At 36.3% G+C, this 15,507-nt stretch overlaps 1 protein-coding gene across 3 annotated transcripts in view; it reads right to left on the bottom strand.

Moving 5' to 3' along the window:
• Positions 1–15,507, bottom strand: part of LRRC4C (leucine rich repeat containing 4C) — a 173,190-nt gene that overhangs the window by 9,755 nt on the left and 147,928 nt on the right. For 2 of the 3 annotated variants that reach the window (XM_039867325.1, XM_039867317.1), the window contains one exon: positions 12,663–12,714. The exons of the other annotated variant lie outside the window; for it this stretch is intronic. The gene's annotated coding sequence lies outside the window, so the exon portion shown is untranslated. The remainder of the gene's footprint in view (positions 1–12,662; positions 12,715–15,507) is intronic. 3 annotated transcript variants of the gene reach the window in all.

The following is a 15,507-nucleotide window of genomic DNA, read 5'->3' on the forward strand; positions in this document are numbered from 1 at the left end:
TACTGTAAAAGCAGAGGAGTAAGAGCACAAAATAACAAGGAAGCTGACTTAATGGAAACAGAGAGTTGACAACGCAGAATTTAGATCGTTAAGTTGGCCCAATTGAAGAGCACGACATGCCTGCTGACGAGCCCGGATTTGCTTCAATAAAGAGACTTAGGAAGACACTCCACACTCTTACGCAGGAAAGGACATGTTGAGAGCATTGTTTTAGGAAGGTTCTGCCCTTGTGTGTAAAAGAAATTGGAAAGAGAAGATTGATCGATGGAAAAATCAGATGACTTTAATAATCAACGTCTCTTGCATTTCTTTAGAACTGAATGGAACTGATCTTTAATCTGATTATCTGACTATGAATTATATAGGTCATATAATTCAGCCTTAGTTGAAATCTTGCAGGAATATGAAACGCAATGAAGGCAAAATCCGTATGTGGTTGCATTAAAAAATATCAGTGTACGCAGAGCAAGCAGGATATCATTTTGGAAACTCTGATGTGCAACTCTTAGAAAAGAGGCATCTGATTGCCCATACTGCTCACATCTACTCTGTAAACTGTGCTCAAAGGACTACTAAACACACACTCAGTGAGCGTTCCCTGACAACATCCTGTACTTTCCAACTTGGAACAATGCTCAAGCATAGAAAGTACCCCCCACACATGCAACACACACACAATCTATATAGCAAAACCTAGAGGGACAAAAACAGATTTAAAATTTAATGAGGAGGGTTGGAGTGTTGGCTTAGTATTACTTAGTATTACTGACTGGTCTTTGGTAAACTGGCCTTACCTTCCTCAGGTAGAAGCGATGATGATAACATTAGCAGATATTTAGATGATTGCATTCACCAAATGGCATAGCATAGACTGAAAGCAAATCTTCAAACCCACCCGCGTGCCTCCCTAAATGCTACTACCACACACCCGGTTGCTCAAAGCAAAAATGTAAAAATATTCCTTGACTTTCTTTTTCTTTATTGACATCCAGCATACCACTATTCTTCTGACTCTACTACTAAAATATAACTGATCCATCAACTTTTGTTCATTGTCCTTTTCTAGACCAAATTATCTTTATTTCCACCTTGGACCACTGAAACACCCTTTTACCAGTTTCTCTGCTTTTGCAATTGCCTTACCACAATTAATTCTTCATCTAGCTTTTAGAATGAAGTTTAAAAATATAAATATGTTCATGTCGTTCTTCAGTTAAAATGCTCCTATTAGTTCTATATTATTTAAGAACAAAATGCAAACTGTTTTGACCTCTAACAAATGATCATCTGACACCTGCCTGCTTCTCTTAACTTTCGTCTTTCTTCACCCTCCTTCTCTCTCAAACCTCAATGGACTTTCTTCATTCCACAAACACTCCAAGAGTCCTGCCTCCACCCACTCTGGACCTTTGTACTAGGTTCCCTCTGCCTGCAACACATGTCTTTTGATTTTTTGCATGGTTAGTTTTCCTTGTCATTCAGGGTTTCCTTTAGGTTTTACTTTCTCAGAAAGCCTTCTTGCTCACCCAGCCTAAGTAGGCACTCTATCACCGTCAATCACATCACCCTATTTAATTTTTATCATAGTACTTATTATTTGATATTTTTCATATATTTAGATATTTATTTTCTTAATGCCTGTCTCATTGCAGTGGAATGTTAAGTTAACATTCCCTATTGAATGGCATTCACCTAGAAAAAAGTACTCATCAAACATTTGTTAAATGCATGAATGAATAATTAATGGGTATGTAAGCAGTAGATAGTTAAAGTAGATAGTACAAATTTATCGAGGACCTAAATGATGTCATATTCACTAATTGATCACCGGCATTTAAGAGTTCAACTCACACAGTAGGAATTTTGTCAATTTCTGCAACAATGCTTGTCTAGTTTTCAGTTATTTTCATAGAAGTCCTTTCTACAAAGAAAAGTTAGGGAGAAAAGGGCATATAAAGGTCAATTCATTGTTTCCTTGCTCTCTTTAGGTTTTTGGCTTTTGTTTTATATGGAAGTCTTCCTTATTTCTTTCTCTTTATCTATTATTGTCAATAGCAGTCCTTTTTTAAGTTTGGCCAAACAATGCCCTCTGCTGTATATGACTAAAAATAACACAATTGCCTTAAAATTTCCAACACAGATGATGCATGAGTTTTCATAATTTGCTTCTTCACATTGATTGCACCTACATGCGCTTTAGAACTTCGAATGTTTGACTCAGCTTTTGGGTCGCTCCATTAGATCAAACTACTTAGAGCAGAGAATAAGAATTCTTACAGGCAGGAAGTCAAAAGTCTTCAAATGTCCTTTAAAATGGAAGAGCCTCTTGATCATCACATTCCTGCTTCTGGAACTCATCTCTTAAGTCTTCTGTCGCAATCCAAAGGAACAAGTTGGAATAGGCAAGGGACTGGTGTAGGTGGTGGCAGCTCCAACTTTATCTTAGCAACAAAAAGTCAAATCTACTTTATGTTAGAAAAGCAGACCCAGAAATATAGCCAACAGCTTAGCAAAGCTAAAAATAAAATTAATTTGTGTTTTCCTGCTTGTTTAGCCTCACATGATGCAAGAGAGCTACATATATCTGGCATGAAGTTTCTGGCTACTTATGAATTCTTTTGATCATATTCACTTTTTGAGGTTGATTATTTATGAAGAAATGAAATATAGATGACTGACTTGTTTCTCAAATTAAAGGGTGGGATTTAAGATGTTCAAGGATATGTTTGTATTTTTATGATAGCTGCTTGCTGTGTTGGTTTAGTGAAATGCATAACCCAAGAAAAATGCTTAAAACCTCAAGCTCCATACACTACTTGATAATTCATTCTTTAGGAAATGAAATCAGACTGTACCAATGATCAGAAATGTGCCTGTTTGTAACAGTACCTGCATTCCTCCTTTGCAGTAACAGGTTTGAGTCTGGAGCCCTATTAATGCATAAAAACTTCTCTTTTTTTTAATCTTGCTTTTCGTTTTCTTTTTTTCTCTGGTTCAGGGCCATCGAATGACTGTTACATGCTATTCTTTATCTCCATAATTGGTATTTCCATTTTATGTTTTTCCTGGGGGGAGATCTTCAAAGTAACACTTTGCAGATTTAGTGTAACAGCAGACAGTGACCTAGACAATCACAATTCAGGAAAACATAACCCACCAATAGTTCCCCATTGCTTACAGAATAAAGTCTAAATCCCTTACTGCCTCTACCCACTAGATGCCAGTAGCACCCCCAGTTGTGACAATCTACAGTATCTTCAGACATTAGCAAATGTTCCTTGGGGGACAAATTTGCCCTCTTGAAAACTACCGCCTTAGTATGACATGCAAGACACTCCAGGATGCTGTGCCATACTGTTTTCCCAGTCTTATCTCCCACTGTTCTCCATAATACAGTCTAGGCTGCAGTCTGTTTCTGATTCTAAAAATAGACCCTCTACTTTCTTTTCAGAGCCTTGCTTCTGCTTTTCCCATGTCCCGAAACGTCCTACTCTGATTTTTCTTCCAAAATTGTACCTGAATTTAGAGCCAATTTTACAATGACAATTTCTACTAGATTTTCTTTGGTCTCACTGGCCAGTATTAATACATCCTTCCTCTAAGTGTCTGCAATGCCAAGATTATAGCACTCATCAAATCTATGTTTGAATAGAAATGTTTAAGAAAGCATTTGACCTATTTAATCATAAACTTCCTAAGGAGAGGAACTGGATTATGTCTAGGCATTCAGTAAATATTTGCTGAATTACACTAATGAATTTAGCCCTCGTTTCAATTCACAATCAGAAGCCAGAATGATAAACTAATTTTATAATAACAAATAATGTATGAAGGTCTGTTTATAAGAGATCACTTATATGTACCAAAAAAAACAAAAATGCTGTACAATATAGTATAAATGGTAAAGAGAGGCCTCAAAAAAGGAAGGCTTCTTGCCTTTCCCTACACCACAAGCAAACAAAAACTTATAAATTAACATTGTGAAGAAGTGGATTACTAACAATCAACATGCAAATGTGTGATTGAAAATATTTGATTAGGGTAAAGATTTATCTTTACCAGCATTAAGCTGTATCCTAAATACCATATCCAGATTTCATTGTATATACTAAATATGCATATATTAAATGAAAGAAATAAAAGAAAGATTAAAAGAAAGAATGGAAGGAAGGAAGGAAAGAGAAAGAATCCATAGATTCAAGAAAATAATAGTTATTGTAGATTACCAACTACTTATATAATTAAGTGGATGCTAATAAAATATAGAGACTTTAAAAAAAATTGGAGATAGTAATGTGTGTAGTGCCCATCTGTGAAACTTCCAAGAGTTTGGATATTCTGATTTATATACCCTATTGTTGTGAGAATACATGAGTTAATATATTAAGAAGAACAATGCCTAGCATACAATCAATGCTGTATGAATATTTGTTGTTGTTATTGTTACTTTTATCTGTCTAATTCTGGTAACAACTAAAGTCCAAATATAGAAAATGATTAATACATCAGACTATTATAACTTGATGCTAAAGTAATTTGAATTATATAATTGTTTTCTTACTTTGATTTTTCATCAACCACTTTATTTATAATTTTTCCCATAAAAATGCATAGTTCAATCCATGGGTTCATAAGAATTTCATGAATGGATTTCAAATAATTTTTGAAACTCTTGCAATTATATGCAAATTTTTATAGAAGTGTGATTGTGTATTTTCATAGGAAGATTATTCATTGGTTTTATCATCACATTCTCTAAGAGGTATATGACTTCAAAAACATTAAGTTCTACATGAAAAAAATTGACAGAATGAAGTACTTGAAGGGTCTATTATAGTTCTAGCTATAATACAGCAAATGGGCATTCTGCTCTATATATCTATTTCTTATGTGTTGGTAAATGTGACTACAACCTACTTATGACAAGCTACAAAAATCAAATTTTGGAGAGTAAAAAACCAAGGACTAGACCCAGATTTGAGTAAATTCTTCAAGACAAATATCCTTTGGGAAAGGTGCTGGAATGAAGTCTTCCCTGGTGACAATGATCCTTGCCACACACTTTAATCACTGGTACTCAGCTGAGAATTTGTCACTCCATGTCATTTCTTTAAAGAATTTGTGTCAATGTAAGAATAAGGGCACTGCATGATGAAATGGGTTCCCAAACTTCCCCAACAGAAAGAAATGGGAACATCCCTGTTCTACAACTTTTCTTAATTTTGCCATCGTTTATTCCTCAAGGGAAAATGCACTGAGATAGTGTAATTGAATTGGTACTGTTCATCAATGTCTTAGAATATTTGGGGTAATTGTGACTGAGGCCAAAGAAGAAAATATCATGTTTATTAATATTAGTAAAGATCAACTATTTAATAGGGATCAATGAGAAAAAAATTGTATTCCATTAAAAGAATTACAACCAAAATCCCAATAAGAAAAAAAAAAAATTAACATTGGATGAGGTTAAACTGCAGAAATTGGACATGTGTTTTAGCCTCTCAGGATGTACAATAGGATGATTCTCTCCACGGAATCTGAGTTCAAAATGGGAATAAAAGAATAGCAAATTAAAGAAGCTGAATATTTCAAGTTATGTTTAATCAAACTATGGAAAATTACTTTTCTCATCCTGACATTCTCCTGTCAGTCCACAGAGGCTAATGGTTATTCTTTTATTTTTCTTTTTACATATATTTATATGTTAGTATTAATATCTATACATTTTCCTGTCTGGGTTAAGGACAAAGCAAGTAACTAAAGAATATTTAAATAATCTAACAAGCCCATCCTAAATATAAGTCCTTGACAAAGCGGGTAGAGAAGGATTTGATTTCAGAAGTCGGTAATGCAGTTAATGACTTTGCTTCCCATGCTTCCTTTGGATGGATGACTAGCTGGGAGGAGCTGATAACCATTAACTCCCACCTGCTCATTAATTCTTAGGAAATGCCCTGTACGAGGTCATCATGGCCTTTATAGGTTGAAAACAAACAACTCAACAGTAGCATCCAAAAGGCATATGGATTTTTGTAATGAGTAATGCAATTTAAATTGCCATGCAAGGAATCTAAAGAGAATAAGTACCACAATTATAGGGCCATTTGGATTTTAAAACTACCTTCCAATGTTTTACCAAGTACTCTCTTCCCTGTTTATTATTAAACTGTACAAAGCCCTAATTTCCTAGACAGAAACTAAGGCAAAGCACTAAACATATCTGGGATTCACTTAATAGGAGAGTGCTGGGAAAGGGACTATCTAAAGTCATTTCAGCCCTAATAATATATGATTTTAAGTATGTTCACCCATGCTGTGTGAACTTTACCTACGAGGGAACTCCTTGGAATTGGTAATTCCCTATCATCAATCATTTGAAATGCCGTGCCAAAACAAGCCTAACATAAACAACAGATTCATAACACCAATGCCTAGGTCTTAACACTGAGTGACTGTGTACATGATTATGTGGATAATTGTAAGTAGTCCAGTGTTCAGGGGAAATCAGTGAGTTTTGAACAGATAGCAAAGGCTATGTGGACATGAGATTTAGTAAGATATGTACATTTAGATAAGCAAAAGATCTAACATTCTAAGAGAGATAGAAAAACATAGGCATTTATCCCTTCAATATTTGCTGAGTGCCTACTAAGTATTATGAACAGTGCTCAATTCTTGACCCTTAGGGTCAAGTATCTCCCACCAAGAATCTCACAGTGCAGCGGGAATCATAAGCCAGTAAATAGGGAACTATGATACAGCAGGAAGTGCTAGAGAAGAATGAACAATTTTAGGAGCACACACTAAGAGAGAGAAGAGAGAGAGAAGAGAAAGAGTTCATTGGAAAACAGGCATGTAGTGGGTGGGAAATACGGGAAAGTGAATATGAGTATAGGGCAGAGAGGGGCACAAGTATATATCTTCTATTAGAGATATATACTAATAAAGATAAGTAAAATAACCCCAGATACTGAAAAATAGACAAAAGAATTTAGATTCTATATCGAGTCATGAGATGGGATTGTAGGGACTTGATATTTTCCCTTTTTGCTAGAAAGGAATAGGAAAACGAAAAGAATATTGAAAAAGCAGATTTGCAATAATATGGAAAATAGGGAAGAGTGTACTGTAAGACTTAAAGGTCAACTAAGAAATTATTTCAATAATCGGGTATGAAATAATGAGGGCCTGGACTAGGCTTTGCTCTTACCTAAAATACAAGCTGACATGGCATCATAATTTTCATATCTCTGTTCTGCAATCCTTACTCTGTGAGACGCCATCATACTTCACCAGGTCCCTTGATTCATGACCCATCATCGGCTGCTCTGACTTCTCTTTCAGCTCCCTAAAGCATCAGAACAAGTCCTGCACATGTAGTCCTGGGTCCCACTGAAGACCTCGGAGCCACTGCCTTCCAGTTTTCAGCATGACTTAAGAGTTTAATAAATTCGCAAAAATGACCCATAAAAACCTGATAAGGAAACTCTCTTTAATTGAGTCTGTGTTTACGAGATCTGAGAAAGGGGAGGAAATAGAGTAGACTCTTACTGTGATTTCCAGGCAACGTCATTTAATCAGAATGTAGATAGCAGGGATGGCCTCCTAATTAGAACGGGAACTGGTTTCAAGTAACCTCGACACTGTTAACATTGCATAATGAGGAATCCTTGGGGATGACATGTCAGATAATGGAAATGACTGTAATCAGTGATTTCTTTGTTTCCCCTTAATGACCACAAAAAAGGGAATTATACAGTAAATGCAGACATGTGGAAATGGGATTCTTATTTATTTACTGAAGTCCATTCTCATTTTGCTTGGTGCCGTGTTAACCATAAGTCACGTATACCGGAACCAAGAACTCTTTTTGGTACAATGCTTTTATAACAGATTCGCTCTCAGTTACCATGGAACGTTGCAAAATGAGGACTCAGTTCCAATATGAACAAGCTTCAGTTAACACAGTACCGGGCAAAGCAAGAACTCCCTCTATTTTTCTGTATTCATTTGTCTACAATGCATTATATCCTTAAGTAAATCACGAAAAAAATCAGGAATATACATAAAAAGCAATAAGGAACTTGGTCCCCTGTAGTATCTTAATGAGATAAGGAAGTAGGGAAGCTTGTGCATGTCTCTATTGAAGTCATTAGTTAACTACTTTTTCTTAGTTTGGATAATGAAAATAATTCTTGGTTACTTCCGCCACCACTTTTCTTAATTCTCTAAAGGATGCATTTTAGAAAGAATAATCCAATTGAAAAAAACACAATGATGTTATTATAGGTGAATATTATAGATGCTGGATGATACCAGTGCAAGCCACTTAAACTTTTTGTACCTTTCTATAAAGTGCAGACAGAATATGTGTTCTCCTATGCTCAAGAAATACTGACAAGATAAATTTTAATAAAAAGTAAGCATGACAAAAAGTAAAATCCACAAAATAAGGTAGAGTATGATAATGGTTGTCAGTCCTACACTCTCCAGTCCTATCTTTTAAGCTGTAACTGCCATGTCAACAGAAATAGAAAGTAGTTGGAGATGCAGGCAAAATTCTTAAGATCAGTAGTTGGCAAACCACTGCCCACAGGCAATATCTGAACCACCACCTGTTTTTGTCAATAAAGTTTTATTGGAATGCTTACACACCCATTCATCTATGTATTATCTACAGCTGCTTTCACATTAAAGCAGAATTGTGTAGTTGTGAAAGACTATGTGGCTCACAAAGCCTAAAATACTGACTCTTTGGCTGTCTACAAAAAGTTTGTTGACCCTGCTCAAGAATCCAGAGAGATTCCTTTCTTACCCGTTCTCCTCAACCCCAAAGCTACCAAGATGATCCATTAGGGAAGAGAAGAAAAATATTTACATTTCTATTTGTAATTCAGTTTTATCTATAGACATAAGAAAGAGATTAAGATGTACTAATTTGGCAATGGTGCCACATGTCGCACAATGTTTGTGAGGAATCCTGTGCAAAAGAGGGATTTCCACAATACAGAGGGGTTGCCTGCCACACCACTACTCGTTCATATGCTTTCAGCACATTGTGACATACTATTATTCTTGTGTATCTGACTAAGTGGCTTTAGGAATTATATTATTTAGTTTTAACTAAGCTAATACGCACACAATGGAGAAAGGGGCTTACAGAGATTCTTTCAAAGACAATACGGAATAAACGTTCTAGTAATAAAACAAACATACAACAAATAACAATGGTGAAGCTAACATTTTATCTCCTAGTATGAGCTCTTTGAGGCCATAAAAAGGATTATAATTTAAAAGAAATGTCCATTCTAATTAATCCTGTGTAAATGTGGATGTGTTTATGTGGGTGCACCCATGTGTACGTGTGTATGTCAACGATCACTCCAGCAATCATTCTCCATCACACCCTTGTCCCAGTTGTATACTTTCTTCTGAATTCACTAGGTTCTCATCAACATCTCTGACTGATACCTGACTTCTTTTGAATTTTTTCTTCTCATCTCAGCCTTTTTTCCCAACCAGAAACACTAAAGCACATTGCTGTGCAAAATCAATGCCTCCTCTTTTCCTGAGACCAAGAATTGTAATTCTGCATGTCTCCTGGGATAATGACCTGGAAAGAGGTCTGAGAGAGACAGATTTTGAAATGATCCTCTCCTTACTTCTTTTTTTCCTTCCTCGCCAAAATTTTCTTCCTCTCATCATTCGTAAGAAAGATGAATTAATATCTGCTGGATTTAAGCCTTAAAGCTCATGAACATTTGACTCAAATTAACAATAATGGACTTTGAGAGTTTTAATTGTAAGAAGAACTTTAGAGAACTAGATAAAACCTCATCTTCCTCTTTTACTATGTGGAGATCCTGTCAATAACAACTCTGGATCTTCTTTAAGCTAACCTGTAAAGTAGGTGTAATATTTTCTGTCTTTCTTTTCTCATTGTTATCAGGATAACTTGAGACAGTTTATGAATTGTGAGAAAATTTTAAACTATAAGTATTACATAGACTTTGGAAACCCATCATCTTTTTACTTTGAATCCATACTAAAAATAAAATGATTCAAAAAGGTGAGGGATAGAGGGAAACAGAGCACAAAACACAGCTTTCTATGTGACACTCACTAAGTACTTTACATATACAGTTTTATTTAATCCTCATAATGACTGCATGAAGTACATGCGCTGTTAATTTGTCAGTTACCCCAAATCACATGAATAATTGATCCCAGGTTCGTCTACACCGATCCCTGGTAACCACTGTAATGTACACGCACACCTTCTACCTTTGGATGACTTACTCTTTCGGCAACTTCTCTTCCTCATTTCTAACAGGTTGGAGGAGAACATCACTATCACAGTATACTGGCTACAATATCATATCTAATCTGAATATAACCTCATTTCTTAGGAGTGCTTATATTCATTTTGTCTTTGAGAAACCAAGAACATTTCAGCACTCTACCCAAAGCTTTACAGCCACGCCCATTGTGGGGCCTGAACTTCAAGCACTAGCTCCAGATCCTTTTTCCGGCCTGACAGTGAATTTTGTGGGATTAACTAAGATAACCTAAGTGAAAGTACCTAGCAAAATATCTTGCACACAGTAGGTAAACAATAAATGTATAGTATGCGTTTTCTTTTCTTAAGTAAATTCCTCTTTTCTCTTGAAATATGATCTGCACAATGATTTTGTGCTCCATTTAGAAGACTGAAAATTAGGATTGAAGAGAAACATCAGTCTGTGTTGACTAAGTCAAGGAAAATCCATGGCTAGACTATGCATGTGGACTGTGATATGTAGACTGCAAACTTTCCACTGGGTTCCTTCTTACCAGCATATGCTACTTTAGAGAACTTCACTCTCAATTCTTTTGTTTTTGAAGAAAAACATTTCCAGCTAATAACACAATTACACTTAAGTATCAGAGTTCATTTTAGTATTATTGCATTTGTTAAATCTAACTGAGTCCAAATTACTTCCTCATTGCTAATAAGAGAAAGGGGAGGAGGAAAAGGAGGAGGAGGAGAGAATTGTGAGGGTTAAAGGAAGAGAAGGAGACAAACACAGAGTGACAGAGAGGAAAACAGACAGATATCAATGCTGCATATAGCCTCAAGTCCAATAAATGTCAGTTAAACTTGCTGCCCACGGTTTCTATGGAAACCCCTTAAGTTGAGAGTGGAACACAGACATTTTTTGGACTGCAATTCACAAGCTGTTTATTTAATTTTGATGAAACATGAGACTGTTAGGGACAATACTATTATCATACTGATAGCATTTAGAATTCGACAAATAGGTATGGCAAAATAAAAAGTTAATCTTTTTTGGGGGGGGAAATATTAGCTTCATGTGAATTGCATGCAAATAATATGCATTTTGGTTTTTGCAGGACTTCACACATTACTTCCCACAGGCGAACCCCAAATTAGCTAAATGACATTTGTTAAAAGGGAGCTCTTAAGAGGCCTCATGCCAGTTAGACTCCCTCATGCCCAGTGAACAAAACCAAGGTCACAGCATATTTTCAATTAAACCCAGGATAGCACCAAAGTGCAGCACAGCTGGAAAAGCAAGCTCATTATTACCCCATAGATCATTTGTGAACAATGAATAGGTCTCTGGTGTTTTTCTATTTTATAGACATTTGAATATAAAAATAAAGAAAATAGCTTCTGATTAGCTTTTGCCATCCAAAATAAACAACCACTTTTAGGGCATTACTCCTGGTGGCCTAAAGAAAAATAACTAGAAGTCATCACTTTTCTCTCACTCCTAATTGAAAAAGGTTTGCTTAGCCTTTAATTTGGCCCCAAGGAAGCATCTGTCCATGGACTCATTCATAACCTTGGTCCTTCACTAAAAAAATACATAATTTCCACCTACCATGTGTCAGGCACTGTGCTAGGGGAAGAGGAGGGAAGATTAAACTCCGTAATTATGGACTTTTTAAATTTGTCGCATTAATTTGGTTGATAAATATTCATGAAGAGACAACTATGGCTCATAGGCACTGTACTAAAAAAAAAATCCAGGATCCTGCCTTCCAGGAGATTACAATTTAATAGAGATAAAAATACACATAATCATAAATCACAGAGCAAGAAGTCAATGCTTTGGACTGCTGCCTCCCAATTTCTTCTGGTAGAAATGTCACCCACGGGGGCTGAGCTACAGTAAAAGGTAAATGTGTTTGAGTGTATGATAAGATTGACTGGTAGAGGGAGAAGAGGGAGTTTCAGAGTTGTTCCCACAGGAGAACCACCAATCCAGCTCTGTCCATGAGCCAGCATTACTCTTATAAAATCTTAGCCCTTAAATATGACTGAAGGAGGAGGCACTCACAAGAGAAGGGCATCTCAAGGATAGTCATTTCTGGTGTCAGGCTGAAAACATGAAGGCTGTTTCTAAACTGACAAAGAGAAACATACAAGAAATTTTCTAATATGACTCTGAATATGTCTTTTCTAGTATATTGTGGGTGTTTTTTGAAATTCAGTAGTGGTTTGGAGTGGCTAGGCTTCCCACGAGTTGCTCGTGCTAGCAAAGCCAGTCATTGCTGTTATTGGATTTGACAGTATATAACGAACCACTTCACATTAGCTGCTATTGTGGTATTCAGCATATTGTGGGAAAGATTTATCATGAATCATCACCCACCTAGCTCTCCACTGTGGTCTCCATGCTGTAAACAGGGAATGTGTTTGACAACCTAAAAAAAAGAAAAAAAAACAAAGTTGTATTTCATGATTGATCTGTTGCTATCATACCACTCACAGACAACACTTAATATTTATTAATCATCACTGTATTTAACAAAAAAAAAAAAACCAAGGCAGCTATTTTAACCACTGGCCATTTGGAACAATGCATTGTTTAATGCCAATAAAAAAATGCATTTGGTGTCAGAAGATCCATAGTCTACAATTAGTTCTGATTTACTAGATGCATGACCTTAAGCAATTCCCATTTTCTCTCTGTTCCAGTGACTTGATCAAAACTACTTCTTAAGATCAAATGAGATAATATATTTTGAATATGGATAAGAAACATTTAAACAGCACACTCTGAATTATAAAAGTCAAGTGGGATGTTAAGAGTTTGACATGAGTCTGCTGCAAATTCCAATTGTTTTTTTTCCCCCTACATCCTCAAACAAGATACTAACATTTCCACATCCTACCCATCCCTCATCCTAATGCACCCCATTCCTAACACTCCTGTGGCAATGGCAAATTAAAATTTAGAATCTAGGATTGAGGGCCATATAGTACTTGAACCAAAGAAACATGAAGAGATAGAGTTGGCATTTGGCAAAGTATAATTAAATAAACTAAACAATCTCTAATTCCAACAGATACAGATCTTTAGAGCCAAAGTTTAGACATACAGGTGGTGCAAACTGTACAAAGAGGAAATCTTGAGCAAGACCAGATGGAAAAAGCCCATGCTATTAGCAATTGGGATTGAGGGACGGACGTGGCTATTGAAATTACCAAGAATTATATGAAGAGTGGGATTAGCGAGAATAACAGTGAGGCAGGTGTTAAAATCTTGAAGGAACGAAGAGGAGTGAAGTGTGGGTCTGTGGTTGACTCTTCAGAAAAGTGTTAGCAGGTGGAATAGTCTGACGGTGTAAATTTTGAAGCTGAGCATTTTACTGTGTTAGATGGTTTTGAGCTTTTCAAACCACAAAGCAATATGCCACTAATGAATATTATTATTATTATATAAGTAAAACTGAATATAATTAAAGTTTACATCTGAGGTGATCAATGGATTTTCCATCATCTATTTTAAAAACTGTGTTAATCTTTCAATCTTATAGAAAGTTTCCCCAAATCTCATAGTTTTAAGATTAACTATCCTTCAGTAGGACACATAAAAGATGACTTATATGAGTTATAAGTTAATGTGCCTGGGATTTATAGTAATGTGTGAGAAAGGCAATGGATAACAATAAATATATGTAGTGGGGATAAAGAAGAGGTGGGAGGTAAAAAATTATGTCGATTGCTAAATCAGGTACCCAATTCTCATTTTGGGCAAAAATTAGCAGCCTTAGACACAGTAACCACTCTGTCCTCCCTGCACTTGGCTCCTAGAAAACCACTCACCCGATTCTTCACCTACCTCATTGGTCACTATGCTCAGCCTCCATCACTAGTTCTTAACTCTTGGCCTTAACTCTTGGTCCACTAAACCTCAAGAAGCACCTTGTTAGTGTACCTCTTCATCTATACTCACTCTTTAAATGATCCCACAGTGGCTTTAAGCACCATCTACAATGACTATCAAACATATATCTCCAGCCAGCAATGCAGACTTGTATACATACCTGCTAATTCAAGACCTCCAGTTGGATGCATAGGAAATCAATCTATCCAAAATGAAACTCTTAATTTGAACTCAACCTCCATTCCTCACAAAGACTTTCGAATAGTAACTCCATTCATTCATGCATGCATTAATTCATTCAACAAAGCATTTTAGGTTCCTACCATGTTCCAAGCATGGTCCAGGGACCATCCTCTTAGTAGCTCAGGCCAAACTCCCCTTAAAATTTAATTTTTTGGTCTCATCCTCACTTTTGCATCCTATTACCCTCTATATCTTATCACCATTATATCCTATTGCCTATATTTGAAAATCCTGTATATCAAGAGTCACATCACTTCTCCTCACCTTTGCTTTTCTTATTGCCCTTCTTCAGTATTTTCTCCACACAGCTGAGAGATCCTATCAAAATAAAAGTCAGATTACCTTCAGTCTTCTGTTCAATGTTCAATGGCTTCCCATAGCACTCAGAATAATATCAAACTGCTTCCGGTGGCCTAAGAGGCCATTTATATTTTTGTTCCGCATCCCTCCCTACTTCTCTGATCTTATCCTGCTACTGCTATCACTCTACTCACTCCACTGTGGCCACACTGGTTCCTTGCTGTTTCTCCAATATACCAAGCACACTGCTCCTCAGGAAACTTGCATTTGCTATTTCTTCTGCTTGGAATGTTCTTCATCCAGATAGAGCTATAGCTATGGATGCACATGATGATGGTACCACTTTTCATCCAAATATTTGTAGATTTTGCCCCTTCTCTGCCTCCGAGAGGTTTTCCTCAGCTATACTGCCTAAAATATAACTGCCTCTAACCCCCACAATTCTCTATCCCTTTATTCTGCTTTATTTGTCTTTATAGCACTTCTCATAACAAGAGATAATACATATGTGTGTACATATGATGTAAGTATGTATGTGTTTTCTGTCTCCTCCAACAATATGAGGTCCTAGGACATAGAGTTTATATAAACTTGGAGTTTAACGATGGAGTCCATCAGTGGTCCAATTTTAGAGATGAGGAAATGAAAGCCTAGAGAAATTGAGAGACTCTGAAGGCTTTTCTGGAGAAAATGGGGAGAAAAGGGGAGTACAAAGATGGAGATGATGCTGAATCCTAGATCAGCGCATGTGATAGGGTACAGTTGTTAAGTTGGTAAGTTCTGT

This window comes from Pteropus medius, unplaced genomic scaffold (genome assembly GCF_902729225.1).
Source record: "Pteropus medius unplaced genomic scaffold, Ma_sr-lr_union100, whole genome shotgun sequence".
NCBI lineage: Eukaryota > Metazoa > Chordata > Mammalia > Chiroptera > Pteropodidae > Pteropus > Pteropus medius.